The 15,337-nt window shown below is 38.0% G+C and overlaps 1 protein-coding gene and 1 non-coding gene across 2 annotated transcripts in view; one reads left to right on the top strand and one right to left on the bottom strand.

The window, feature by feature from the left end:
• The first annotated feature begins 8,030 nt into the window (after positions 1-8,030).
• LOC122701217 lies at positions 8,031-8,137 on the top strand. Its single transcript, XR_006343038.1, has one exon. It is a non-coding gene; the product is annotated as a U6 spliceosomal RNA (small nuclear RNA).
• A 442-nt stretch (positions 8,138-8,579) lies between these two features.
• NDFIP1 (Nedd4 family interacting protein 1) overlaps positions 8,580-15,337 on the bottom strand; it is a 48,536-nt gene continuing 41,778 nt past the window's right edge. The window contains exon 8 of the mRNA XM_043913089.1: positions 8,580-9,624. The gene's annotated coding sequence lies outside the window, so the exon portion shown is untranslated. The remainder of the gene's footprint in view (positions 9,625-15,337) is intronic.

Raw genomic sequence — 15,337 nt, 5'->3', positions numbered from 1 at the left:
GAGAGTAACTAGACACCATGGCCCAGGCAAGATGAGAAAGGCAAGGAGATGGCCCTCACTACAGTGGGAGAGAAGAGACTTGTAGGGTTTGGGACAGGCAAAGGCAAAGCCAGGGAGAGTGATCCATGAAGTACTGGAAACCTTGTTAGGGGGAGGTGCAGAGCGGCAGGTAAAGAAGATCTGGTGAAGAGCTGGGAAAGTAGCAAAGAATTTAAGGCAAGTGCAGAAAGAAATAAGGTGAAGGATAAGGAGTTCAAAGGATGCTTTGAAGACTTAAATCCACACAAAGATAGTGTATGGCAAATCTTGTCACATAATACAAATGGCCCGAGAAAAAAGGAGGCCAGAATTTCAGCCTACAGAACTCAGGAAAGAAAATGAGAATCAGAGTTTATTGGATTTATAGAGTGTTTTGATGTGACTGAGTGTTGAAAAATCATTTGCCAAGGGGAGGGAGACTTTGGTGGCTTGGCGGTAAGGAACGCGCAATGATACCTTTTATAGTAATCTGTGAGGATCAAATGAACATGGATATAAATATAAGGGCCTACAGAAACACATGATGGTATTACCAGAGAAGCAAGGGTAAGTCATACTCTCATCTGGGCAGCAGCACTCTAGGCGGAAAAGAGCAGTCTGATTTATCAGGGATGGTCTAATGACAGCCTTGACAAAGTGAAGGAATGAGGAAAGGCAGAATTTATGAAAGCTATGTGGTCCTCAAAAGGAAATGGATGCCCGGGTTTGAACAATGGGTTTGGGTTTTTAACATCCTGCCCTTGGATCCAGTGCTGTAGCTAGCTGGGGAGCTGTAAAGAGCTGTCTCCTGGTGACTGGTTCTTTAACTACATTATTTTGTTTAGAAATAAAGTGGCCTTGTGAAAAAAGATTCTGGAACACAGATTAGGAAACCAAAGTTTGAATAGGGCAAACGAATGACCTAAGACCACACAGCTGGCAAGTGGGGAGCGAGTGGACTCATGAGTGCTTCTCCCCTGGCAGTGGTTTTCCAGGTTCCTGCTTCACAAGAGCCCAGAGATGCTTTCCCACGCATCTTTCTTGACTCCTCAGTAAGAGTCTCTCCCTGCTTGGAGGGTATTTGGTAAGAAGATCTTTAGTGCTCCTCTGTTGAAAACTAAGTTAGGAGCAGGTCATCATAACTTGCAAAGTACAGTAAACTTCTTACACCTCTATGCAAATAAGGCAGAGAAGATGCTGGTGTATCAGGATTTCTTGCACAGGAAAGCACTTTGTCTTGTGTGCTGCCTTCTCCCTCACCAGAACCTCCCTGTGCCCAGGGGCTCCCTTGCACAAATTATGTGTACACCATAGCCAACACAAGGTCATACACATCATAGCCAACTAAGAGAAACGAGTATTTATCAAAGGATGGCCTGAAACATCTGTATTCAAGAAGCCAGAGCATTTCCATTATACATCAGTCCCAGCAATCTACCGTACAGCATAGTGCCCATAGTTAACAACACTATTGTGTACTTTAAAATCTGCTAAGAGGGTAGATCTTATGTTAAGTGTTAACATAAAAATAAAAAGGTAATAAAGAGGCAGGAAGAAACTTCTGGAGGTGATGGATATGTTCATGGCACAGATTGTGGTGGTAACAGTTTCATAGATGTAAACCATTCTCCAAACTCATTAAGTTGTATACATTTAGTATATACTGCTTTTGTATGTCAATCATATCTCGATAAAGTTGTTTACAAGAAATACAAATTTAAAATCCGGATCAAAAGTATGTATAATATATAGAAACCATATTTTTCAGAAGGTGGACTTTATCACTTCTAACACACAGGTAATTATCTAAATTTCATCTGTGATTCTTTACAAGGGGAATAAAATATGCAGATGGAGGTGAAGCCAAAGCCACTTGGTATGTGAGGACGCAGGAAAGTGTCTTGGCTTCCCTTCGGGTGTCTGATGTCACCAAAGCAGTGCTCTAGAAGGCCAGCCTGGGTAAACTCATGACCTCTGCTTTGCCCTTGTGTTCCCAAAAGTTTTATGGGAAGTTCACTAATAAACTAAGTGTGTAAATGCTCCATCATCAAATTAAAAAATAATAACCGCTACTGAAGCTGACTTACACTACATATTTTCTGCAAAACACATTTATTTACCTTTCCTTCTAATAAAATACACCCGGCAATAAATAAAAGGCAGTAAAAGTATCCATGACTTGCTATTAAAACTTGATATGTTTTTAATGACAATTTTTAGTATACTGTTTTTGGATGGATCTGGTACTATTTGAAAATAAGCACCCAACGAGGACACGATTGAGATTGGCACCAAAGTAAAAACACAATAATTTGTCCAAAGTACAGTGTGTATATTCAGAGAATTTAAATGTCTCCCCCTAAAAGATCAAATTGCACTTTAAAATGGTCAACATACTTCTACCAGTGAGCAACTTGTATAAAAATGCCACCATAAAACACATTAGTCTTTTTTTTTTCTTAAAGTTTAAACTACAGCCTAATGAATTTAGTTCATCACACGCTTACATAAATCCTACAGTGGAGGGGGGAAAAGAGTCTTTGAAATGTCAAACATTTTCTTCTCCCTTTCTTTCTCTTTTAAAGAAAACCTCTCAAAAAAAAAAAAAAAAGAAAAGAAAACCTCTCAAGAAGGTATCCAACCACTTCTTGGAGACATGTAAAAAAAAGAAAAAAAAAAAAGACTCGAACAAAAGGATTTTTTTTTTAAATTTTAGTCACTCTTTAAATTTATTCTTCAATTTAAACCAATTCTCTTTTATAGGGGGCTCCCAGCAATTAGTTGGCAATCTTATCCTGTGAGTTTGAAGAATTAAAGCAGAAGCAAAGAACAAAAGGAATGTATTTGCTACACTCTTCTGCAGGTCCCCTCTCTTAACAAATCAGACTTCATTTCCTCCAGGGCCCTCCCTACCCACCTAATCTTCTTTCTTTCTTCCTCCCATGGTCCTTTAGGAAAAGGAGTCTTAAAGGTAACATTATGGAATGCCATCTTAACTAAAATCCTTCAGAATATGCAAAGGTTGAAAGTGAATTTGGAAACTAGAGTGTGTTTTTCTGAGTCCTCGTTTTGGGATTCTGACAAAGTACAATTTTTTTTTTTTTTAAGTACAATTTCTTGATTACTGGATCTTAAACTGTAGCAGCAGGTAAAAAGCCACCCAACTTAGGTTTCCCAGAAGTTTGAACACACTCCCTTCCTTCTTGCAGACTATTTAGGACAGTGTTCACAGAAGGTCACCACATTAAAGGGAGCATAGCCTGGGAACAGCAGACATGACATCTGTCGAACTTACTCTTCCACCTGTCACGGACATGGGCCACATGAGCTCTCGGGGACTTTCAGGGGCCTGCTGGTCCATTCCTTTTCCTTTACCCTTAAGCCAATCCAGAGAAGGATTGACCCTATTTTTTAAGACCTCCAAGGAAGAATTTATGATCATTCTTAGACAGCCAGATATTCAGAAATTATTTTCCCTGTGGCTTTTCCCCATGGCTCTGCCGACACATTCCTTCCCATAGTGCTGCCATAAAAAGAAGAAAATATGGTAGTCATGAGCTTTGAGAAGACCTACATGAAGACAAAATAACTCTTAATTTTACTGAACAGTCAATGCCGTGAAAATACCCTAACGAAAAATTAACTCATAATTTTAAGTGTAGGTACACATGCCGGAGAAGGCAATGGCACCCCACTCCAGTACTCTTGCCTGGAAAATCCCATGGACGGAGGAGCCTGGTAGGCTGCAGTCCATGGGGTCGCTAAGAGTCGACACGACTGAGCGACTTCACTTTCACCTTTCACTTTCATGCACTGGAGAAGGAAATGGCAACCCACTTCAGTACTCTTGCCTGGAGAATCCCAGGGATGGGGGAGCCTGGTGGGCTGCCGTCTATGGGGTCACACAGTCGGACACGACTGAAGCGACTTAGCAGAGCATACACGCTCTGGGCTTCCCTGGTGGCTCAGCAGTCAAGAATCCACCTGCCATTGCAGGAGACATGGGTTCCAACCCTGGGTTGGGAAGATCTCCTGGAGAAGGAATGGCAATCCACTCCAGTATTCTTGCCTGAAGAATCCCATGCACAGAGGCGCCTGGTGGGCTACAGTTCATGGGGTCGCAAAAGAGTCAGACATGACTTAGTGACTAAACAACAAAACATGCTTTTCAGGTTTCTTCCATGAAAAGTGAAGGTTTGAGTACTTACCCATTATCCTTATTTGGAAGCTCTGTGGAACTGCAGCAGGAACCAAGTCTGACCACTTTTAAATTCTACAGGATGAGGATTAGAAAAACAAGTGAAGTTTTAATACCTAAATCTAGAGAACTGCTATATCACAGAAGTATTTAAGGACAGAAATAATTGGGAGACCTACATACAGATTAAAATGCATCTCACACATATAGCCACAGGGAAAACAAATACAACTATCCCAAAAAGGGCTTTTCTCATACACATGACCATGGTTACAGGGATCCAGGGTTAGACACTCACTGAGCCAAACCCACCCCCCCAAAAAAGGAAATGCTACTTTTGCTTCTGTAGCCCACCAGTAATCACTTTTTAAAATAACTACATACACAGTACCAAATGATGCTAGTAATAAAAGGACTGGTGAAAATATTGATCCATCCAGTGGCTCACTTAGTAATTTATCTGTAATCCTAGTTAAAAGGCAAACTGGAAAAAAAAAAAAAAAAACCCATGAGTATAAAACCCCTCAATGTCAATAATCAAGAGAAAAAAACCAACATACTAAAATGACCAGAATGACATCTAAACCTAGTGACTGCCACATATAGCCTAAGAAATGTTCTGTCAAAATAAGATGTGGAATCAGGAAGCAGATGACAAAATTCTTTCTAAAATCTCACTTAAGGGGACACTTGAGGCATTTCAGACTCGTGCAAATGAAAAGAAGAATGTTTCATCAAGTGTAACTCTAGCCGAGTTATGATAATAGGTTGCTCCAATCCTCTTTCCTTGGCTCAGGAAGTAACTGGCTTAAGTAACTGGAGGAAGCGGCTCTCAGTAGGGGATGTCAATGCAAACCCTAACTAGCAAGGTGAAAAATCAGTGCAGCCCAGGATGAATTTCAGAAGAGAATCAGGCTGGGTTTCAGAGTCAGAAGGCAGCACTCCCTTAGTTCTGTAGTTTAGTTGATAATCCTTTGTGGCGAGAAATCACCTTCCCTATATCTGAGTTTTTTGTTTTGTTTTTTTTTTTAGGTTTTTGACCCACTGGTGAATCTTCCAGGTAACTAATGAATAACAATGAATTCAGACTTCTCAGCAGTTCAGCACTAATCTTTGTATAAGATTTAGGGAAACCGCTTTTCTCTGTTTTGTTGTCTATAAACCTACAATCACATAAGGATGAGAAAAAGTCAGTGAAATATTTCATTTCTCACATAACTTGTAAAAACGAATCACTTTCAGAGCAGAATGAACAAGATACAAAGCAGGGTAGGGAGATGTCTATTTCACAAAACTACATCCCAGTTTCTGACCTAGATGAAATCCTGCATAAACATAAGATAATTCTTGTTATTTAACATATTCCATATTCAGGTTTAATAATTTGCCTTTAAGTTTACATCTTACAAATTTGCCAACTGAATTAAAACTCTCAAAATCAGAATGCAATGCTTCTTGGTAAATAAAACAGACTTTTAAGCAAAAAGAGGCATCAAAACAAAACTGAAATAATGTATCTATACTACAAGTGACAACATCTGAGACTAACTGGAGGGTTGAGGGGACCAAAGAACCATGAAGCAGATGGGACTATTTCAAATTTCTAGATAGAGAAACTGTCCTCAGGAGGAGAGCTGTCCACTTAGGTTGTCCAAAGAGCAGGTTCTTTCTATAGGTCATAAAGCTGTACATCAGAAAGGAACTAGGTTATCAAAGAGCCCCTTTTTAGAACACAAAATCAGTTTCTGTAACTCCTTTCCTCCTGAAAGTCTTTTATTCTCGACCTGAACTTACCCTTCCCTTAAAGAATTTTGGTGTTTTTGGATGTCCTCCATTTCAGCGGCAGAACATACAGAGAGCCAATATTCAGAAGTACCCTGTCAAACAGCACTTTTTGTGGGTGCTCTAAATGGGGACAACCACACACTGTACAGAAGTTACACCTCCAGTACTTACCTTTAGTACTGGTGGTGCACCAAATGCTCTCACTTATCTCACCTTATCAGCCTTAGAGACTGTAACTGCTATTTAGGCTTAAAAAACATGCAAAGCAATAATTTTTTTTAACGCACAAACCATCTATAGAAACATATTTGCATTTTGCTACACCTCTCATCATCCCTCAAATTATCTTCAGAAGGCCTGAAAAGGTGAAAATCTAACTAGCTAAAAAAATCAGCCAAACTTGAAAATTATTAAGCTACATCTTATAGTCATACATGGTTTTCCTGTATTCATCATTAAGGTTTCACAAAAAAACAGATTCAGGTAGGTAGTAGGACCCACATTACTTTTTCATAAATTATTCTCTCGTATTTTACATAGACATACAGTTCTGTGTCTATTCTTGGCATGTTTTAAGTTAAAATTTGATTATCTGTATTTACTAGTATTAGAAACAAGTGATTTTTCAATATGGACTATCCAACCCCTCAATATCTGTAAGAGGTGGTAGAGTTGGACTCAAAGCTGAGGCCAGCACTCCATTTGTTGGGTATATTTTTCCTGATTCTCACCTAGAACTGACACCTCAGGCAACCCCTTACTATCATTTGGCCCTGAAACTCCCTTTCAGGAGTTCTTTCTACCTTTAAATATAGTGTAAGAATATAATGAAGGCCAAAAGAAATTTCATCTGGGTTACTAATAACCCACAGCGGGACACAGCTCAAGTCAGATAACTTCGTTTGCATCATTCCAATTGGCAACAGTAAGTCAGAGGCAAGAGGGACCTCTGAAGTCATAGATGAGCCCCAGCTGTCCCTCAGCCCAAGGTCGAAGCCAATTTATTCCATAACCTTGTGCAAATGACAGTGGTTCCTCAGTATTCTCTCTCAAATAATTTAAACACTTCTCCTTTATCTGAAAGGGTTATTCTTAATAATGAACCCACCAAAGGGACACAGAAAACGAGAAAGAAAAATAAAAAGTAATACTGCAGAACGTTTCCACCCTAACAGTGAGGACCCCAGGTAACTTATATATCTGCAAAGACTTGAATTTTTAGAACATTTAAGAAAGAGAGAAATCACCATCCTAATTAATTTTAAAGCATACCAACCTTAGGTTTACGTATAACAAAGTCTTAAGGACTTTGCAGAAATATGCAGAAATAAGGATTTCAAATATTTCAGCCCTCAAATACACAAAGTCAAATAAGGCATAAGACCTATAGAGTAAACACAAAGCAAAACTACAATGTTTTAGTTAATGTGATCTAGGGCCCCTCTATTTTGTCCTGTAAGATAATTTAAATAGCTCTCTCTGTTGCAATGTCCAAATTTATTCAGACTATTAGAACATGATAGGCTATAAACTCCTCCAAAGTCTATGGTTGGTACAATCTAATTCAAAATATTAAAAAAACCTTCAGAGACTTTGAAGACTGTATCTGTTGTAAAATACAACTTGTAAACAAGAACATAATGTTATATTACTTACTGTAATCAATAAACGAGTTATACTTACTGTAATCAATAAATGAGTTAGAATAAGTAGTCTTTGAAACATTGTTCCAGGAGGCACTCAGTTTTCCTGTTTGGCTTTCAAATCATGCACACTTCTATGCATTACCTACTGATACCCCTGAACACTCACTTCCTAAGCTGATCCTGGATGTTCGCATGCAGCAAATAAATGAACATTTGCAGCTATCATACCATGCTAGTGCTGGTTTGTATAGTTATTTAACCATCTTGCTACATTTTTTCTTTATATATTAAGTGGAGGGGGAGAAAACCAAACAGCTGATATTATAAAAACTACTGGTCTCTAAATCTAACACAACTGAGACAAGAATAGAAAATCAGGAGGAGTGCTCGCTTCGGCAGCACATATACTAAAATTGGAACGATACAGAGAAGATTAGCATGGCCCCTGCGCAAGGATGACACGCAAATTCGTGAAGCGTTCCATATTTTTAAAAAGAAAAAAAAAAAAGAAAATCAGGAGGAAGGAGAAAGCTTTAGCTTCACCTGGGCACTTGCTCACAGGACTTAAACCAGTTGACTGTGTTCAACTGAGAAAAAGGGCAAATGCAGGGAACATGCAGAAAACATTGGAAATAAATTATCTAAGATTATGTCTAAAAATGAAGCATAATTGGAATTCCAGAATGACTTACAATCTCTACAACTCCTCCCTTATTTTAGCCCATCGTCTTTTGAAGAACTAATACATTTTAAGGAATATACTGAATATGATATGAAAGAAACTTCCCGTGCTAAAAAAGAAAAAAACTGGCCCAAGACCAGTTTTTGTGTTTATTGAATGACTGTGTATGTATCTATATGAATGAAGATTAGAAAAAACCGCCTTGGCAATTAATAAGTGCAAACCAAGAAACAGTAATCCACAGCAAAAGTTGCTACACAAGAGACGTTTATTAATGTTCTGTTGTATTTACAGCTTTAACATAGCAAACCAGGGTGAATTATCACTTGGCAGAAAGCACATCACTCTACATTTATAACACATTGGTCTCTGCTAACACATTGTAAAAGCAAGTAGTACAGTATGTTAGGGATCATCTCAAAAGTTCCAAGCTAATTCTTTCTTTGCTCCTAGTACCTAATCCCCTCTCTACTCTAGCCCCTGGCCTAATCATCAGGAGACAAAAGAAAAAGAAAAAAGGGGGCAGGGATTCCAATCATATAGAAAGTGTCGAGAATTGCAATTTATTAGTAATTATGCTGCATTTGTCCTTGTCCTTTCTATTTTATACAGTGACAACACCTTTACAATCCCTTAGGTACACAACACAGAATAAGATACTGCAAAATTAGAATACAGACTATAAGAAATTAACACTTATTTTTTACCAATTAAGAACATATTCTTGACCACACTTTAAATGTATTTTGCACTATGATTTTGCTTCCAGGTGTTCACAGTACAATTAAATAAATTTCTAGATTAATTTTAACAGCAAAATGGATTATGTGCAGAAATGCAGTCATAACAAAAGTTTTAACTTTTGAGAAAACCCCTTTTTTAAATGGCCAGCATTATACATATCTTACACTAAAATATTTAATTCCAAATTCGTTTTGAGATGGAGGATGAATAAAAGCAAGATTGCCCCCTACTGACTACAGGGACAAGGCTCATGCTATTTAAAATGACTACAAACAATAGATAAGGCATTATTAATACATCACAGACTTGACTGCGAGAGCTTTTTCAAACATTAACCACTAATGATTCAATGATTACAGAATTTTGCATTAACTATTAAAATTTTACACCTAGGAACAAATAGAGAGAAATGATCTTTGTCAACAGTACTTTATTTTTTAAAGCAGGTGATGATTCCTCTGTGTTCCACATCTTGATTCACTTCCTGCAGGTGTTCTCTTGCTTCTTGGGAGAGAATTCATAAATGCAGGAAGGCCTTTGCCAGAAAACATCTGCCAGAGAAGGATATTGAATATTGGAACTCTGGTTAGGTTGTTATTTTGGCTAAAAGAAGGATGTAGTCACAAAAGAAGGCAGGATGTTTGGAGACATAAGAAGTACATTTTAACATAGCTTTAAGATTACTATACACTGACATCATAGTATTCAATAAACATTACATTTTTGGTTCTTAAAGTTATCAAGGTCTCCAGAACTAGGAAAGACTTAAATGCTTTCTCTAAATCCCATGAGGTCAGGGATCGTTTTCTCTCTCTCTCAACCTAACACAAGAACAGAATTCAAGGAGCACTTCATCCCACACTTAACACCAATGGCAATGACTGAAACTTGGGGACAAAGAGACAGCAGAATCCAAATGCGTAGGCAATTTTCCAAACACACTGTTTACCCTGCCAGTTCTGCCAGATCTCACATGAAAGATTTCCAACAGGGATGCCAGTGATGTCATGCTATCCTTGGAGCACAACAAAGTTAGAAAGCAGATGTAAACTCACAGGAACCAATAATTAGGGGAAAAAAGTTACTGTATTTTGGGGGAGGTTATCTCTGGGAGACAAAAAAAAGTGTATGCAGCCCCAATTTTATAAAGCAATTTACATGACTCAAATAAATACTCTCAAAATGATGTCCATTTATTATAAATGCAATTTTCATGTAACACTTTGATGAATTTTTGTATTGGCATATAAACTGGTTTGGTTCTCATGGAAAAAATACAAATAACTCCCTGTATTAGTGCCAAAAAAATACTCTAAAGAGATATATTAACACTTAATAAAAGCTTATTGAGAAACTATGTTGTGGTACCCTACACCAAGTGAAAGTTGGATGGGCTCATACCTAGGCCCTTCCTTCTTTCAAAATTACTGTAAAAGCCACAAGCAGCCCTTTTATAGACTGATTAGACTACTGCATACATCTTTAAAAAGTTGACAAGATGCAGAGAAGCTACAAGTCTGGAAGAAATCAACATATTCTTTTTGAACATTAATATTTTCCCAAACTCCAAATTCAGTTGGTGTTTTGATCTGAAGCAAACCAATGATACAGATGTAACAGCAACTCTTCTTTAGGGAGATTTCAGAATGTGCAAGGACAAAGACACAGGAATATAAGGATTCCTGAAGCCAAGTTGAACCAAAAATAAAATCTGTCTGGTAGGCAGATGACAAATAGATTTCTGCAATGAGGCTAGTTAGACTCATTACAAGTCTACGTAAATTCAGTTTTTATCAGTTACCACTAATAAACAAAAATTGATATAATAATTACTATTAGGTCAAAACACTAGAGTTTTGCAAGAATATGAGATACAGTCCAGATAACTACCAGGTCACTTAGTTCACACTATGTGCATGGAGATAAGTTAGTTTTAGCAGATCCCTCAAAGTCAGAGCCACCCAAAAGACACTAAAAAATCCATTAAGAGGTCCTACCTACTGTAAAGCAGAAGGAATACTATTCAACATTCTGTAATATCCTATATGGGAAAAGAATCTGAAAAATAATAGATATATGTGTATGTATAACTGAATCACTTTGTAGTACACCTGAAAATAACACAACATTGTAAATCAACTATTCTCCGGTATTAAAAAAAATCCATTAAAAGGTACTAGATAGGTCTACTAATCAGTGATCTCATTCACCATACAAACTCCAAATGAAAAAGATTGCTATAGAGGTATTCACTGCTCTCTACGACTCAGAGGCCTGTTGAGATCAATTTGACTCATAGGTTGCTACAAAAACAATGATGGAATGTAAACTGGAAAAGAGACAGGTTTTAGGGACTGTGAATATCACCACTAAACTTTAGATCAGATCACTTCAGAAACAAGGGAATACAGCAGCCTATGCGATTTCTTCTTGGACCCTGTGTGATTTTTTTTTAAGCAAAAATTCCACGGGAAATATTTTCTACTGTACTGGTACTTTACAACACAGCCCAAATAAGTCAAACTAACTTGAGGTGAACTGGAAATAAAGATGTATTAAGGAGGAGGGGGAAGATTATAGAAAAAAAGAAAATGAAAACATTTATCATCATATGCAAAAAAGGTAAGAAGATATCTGATGCCTAGAATGTATAACTCAGCAGATCACAGCAATCACTATCTAATTATGAAGGGTCCCATCTCATTAATGCTGTCAGGGCTTATAAACTTTCTTCCTCTCCTATTTCAGAAGTAGTTGAGGTATCAAATTTAAGATCCATTATACTTTGCATATACAAGTACTTTTGGAGTAGAGTTAGAATCAGGTTAACTGTGTTACCACCTTATAGTTACTATGTATAGCTAACTCCTCAATTATCTGGCAGCATCAAAGGAAGTGGGACTTGATGAAATTTATTTTCCAGTTAATTGGTAAATAAGATAAAGTATGGACACTTTATATTTTTGACCATTTCAGATAAAGATGTTTCTAAAAGGTATCTGTTTCTTTTCATACAACATAGAAGGAACATATTGTTTTTCCTGCTTCCTCATAGTCACACACTTCTTGATGCCACTGTGCCTAGCTCTAGCCGTGTCTTTTGGCTTTTCTTGCTGTGAGGCAGGAAACCAGATTTCCTTTATAAGCTTAAATGAGCTACAGAAGGGAACCCGAGAGCTACCCTGTGATGATAGTATATGAGCTTTAGTGTTCAGCTTTTATAATACCTATTATGGCTGGTAAGAAAGAAGATCTTTTGAGGGTATTTCAAGGTTTGTGTGTGTGTATCCCATATTTTGGGCAGCCTTGTGTGTGTGTACACTATATTTTGGGCAGTCTTAACTAGAAAAGTCACTATCCTCATACATTTTTCTAGTACAGTGCCAGACCTTAGCATGGGAATTGAGTTATTTTTCTCTACAGCAAAGTTATTTTAGCAATTTCCTATCTGTGGCTTTCTGGCAAAAGCAAGCCCACAGCTAGCTTTTAACCAGTGATACCTCCAGTAAAGAAAGTAAGAGGTCTCAGTGAAAGAAAATCTTCATATCTTACATGATGGTTTTCTACCACATCTTCAAACTAAACTAAATCTCCTATGAACTAGAGAAAGAAAACATTCTATTTCTGGTTCTGGATGGACAGTTCCTACCTGTGTCAATGAATAAAGGAAATTCAGTCCCATGGGATATTATAGCTTTGTGGATTCCTTCTGAGGATGCTGAAAATTAGTAAGGAAGTCATTAAAATTCTAAATGCTGCTCTAAGTCTGTAAACCCCTAATTTAGAGCTCTGAGTCCTCTAGGCATGTCAGGGATGATTTCAAATCAACTAGGATATCAAAGTCAGACAGGAAAGCAATGAAACCCCATTATGCCCTCCACTGAAACACCTCTAAGTTTCCGACAACTCCTAAAAGTGTTGTAATGCTTCTGACTCCAAAACACAGAGAATACCAGATCTATAATACCCCTTCACAGCTCCAACAGCATTACTGCTTAACTAAGGGCTGCCTACTTCAAATCATAACTCTAAATATGCACTGTTTTACATTTAGAATATATCTATAAAACATTTCAGAAATTTTAGGAAGTCAAAACAATAACAACAAATTTTACAAAAAAAAATCCTCAAAGTCCCTAACAATACAGGAAAACTGCAAAGTTCAGGCTCTCTCTCCACTTCCATTGTCACATCAACCTGTCCTGTATTAGATGCAAGATAAAGAATGTATGCATCCCCTAATGAAGCCAGAAGTTGCCTTCGACCAGAAGAATGAAGTGACCAGACAGAGGTGTGGCCTCATTCATTTAGAAATTCAAAGCCACCAATACACAAGATCTACAGAATCTGTGAAGGAAGGAAGGCAGAGAGGGAGGGAGGGATCTGTCCTCTCAGGGTACTGTGGGCACCAGTGGATGAGGGGAAATGTGGAGGGGGGTTCAGAAGCTCATCATCAGGAGAACTGTGACTACCCCCAAAGACTTAACTTTGAACCTACGGTAGGTAAGAGTTAAAGCGAAGGATCAGAAGTAACTATAAATTATAATCAGACATACAGAAGGAGAAAAAAGATGACAATGGTAACTACATAAAACTACTAAAACCACACAAAACATCTGACAAGCTTCTTAAAGTCAGGATGTAACAGATACATCACAGGGGTTAGGGCGCAGGCGAGTGTGTCAATGTCCATCTGCACCCAGACTATGTAACCCAATTCAAATTCAGGACACACCATGTCTCAGGACATTTTAAACATGTAATAAAGCATTCCTTTTCTTGAAAAAAAAAAAAAAAGTCATAAATATAAAGACTAAAACTGTCTCTCAAATAAAAGTACACACTCTTTTGAAGAAACTGACTTTAACCAAAAGAACCTAGGTTCTTTACATGCTTTAACTTTTTAAGAATGCTTTATGAATATACTCTACCATGCATGTATCTGAACTTTTCTGTCACTAATAACCTTTTGTTGCTTATACAAGCACATTGTACATGTATATGTACGAGTACATGTATAATGCTTATTTCAGTATCTGACATATTGAAAAGTTGACAAGTATTAGTTATTACTATTATGCTATGCTTGAAAACATTTTTATTTCACTTAAGAAGTTATCATATTATTCTGTTGCTTAAAGACTTTCAACACCCTCTCACAATCTGGCAAATTAAATACGATAGATATTTTCTTTTCTAGAAGCACATATTCTGAGACTACCATGAAATCTTCAAAACTGAGAATGCTACTCTGTACCCTAAGACCACAACAAATCTTCAAAACCGAAAACTCCACTCTTAGCATATGATTACTTACAAAAACTATGAAATAACCCAACAGCAAATACAGGCTCACATGGAATCAGCCTTGTGTTGAGCCAATACGTGACTGGGTTTAAAGGACTGTGAGTTCGAAGGTTCCACTGCAAATGGGCTTAGTGTTCAAGATATTTGAGAATGCTCTCAGCTTGACTTTTCAGCCTTAATTCTCAACACTCATTTATGTTACAAGCTGCTTCCTTTGAGCCAGCTACATACTTCTCTACCTCTCTTCCTATTCAACACTGCCTCAGGTGACTCTAAAAGGCTTCCCCACCCAACATTTTCCACTATCATTTTCCATATTACACTTTCTAGGTTTATCTCAAGGTTTATCTCAACTGTTACAACCTTCACAAATCCTTGCCCGATGTGTTCAACTAGCCTGGCTCTACCTGTCCTTAACAGTCTTAAGGAACAAAGAATCAGTTCCAAGAAGGCCCATCAGATTTTGTTACCAGAGACTTCTCTCTGGTGTACTCTTCCCCAAGATTCCCTGTCTCCTCCTTTTTGCAGCTGGTGATGCAAGATGGAGGCAGCCTCTGGGGAAAACCATGGGGGAACCAAACAGCCTTGGCAAGGCTTAGTCCTCCTGTTCTAGGCAGGAGAAAAGGCCCTTTTCTCCCCTTCCTTTCCTTGGGTTTGACTCTCCCACCAGAATGGTAACATCAGGATGTGAACCTGAAGAAAAAGCCCAGGAAAAGTCCCTCATTGATTTTAGGAGATGGAAGCCTTGGTAGGCTTGTCAGTAGCCATAAGGAGTTCCTCAAGTACTGTGGACTCTCCCAGCTCTGGGTTTAGGGGCCCCACAAAACAGAGCTTAATGATTAGGCCTGAAAGGTTCCTTCTCACTACTTACCTCTGGAACTAGTACAACCCAAGCAGTGGCTTCAGGATTCACGATTCAAAGATTAAGGACCCTGAGTCCTAGTCAACTCTCTTCTG

The sequence above is a fragment of the Cervus elaphus genome, chromosome 9, assembly GCF_910594005.1.
Source record: "Cervus elaphus chromosome 9, mCerEla1.1, whole genome shotgun sequence".
Taxonomy (NCBI): domain Eukaryota; kingdom Metazoa; phylum Chordata; class Mammalia; order Artiodactyla; family Cervidae; genus Cervus; species Cervus elaphus.
The sequence above is the reverse complement of the archived record's forward strand: the minus strand, read 5'-3'. Positions and strand labels throughout refer to the sequence as shown.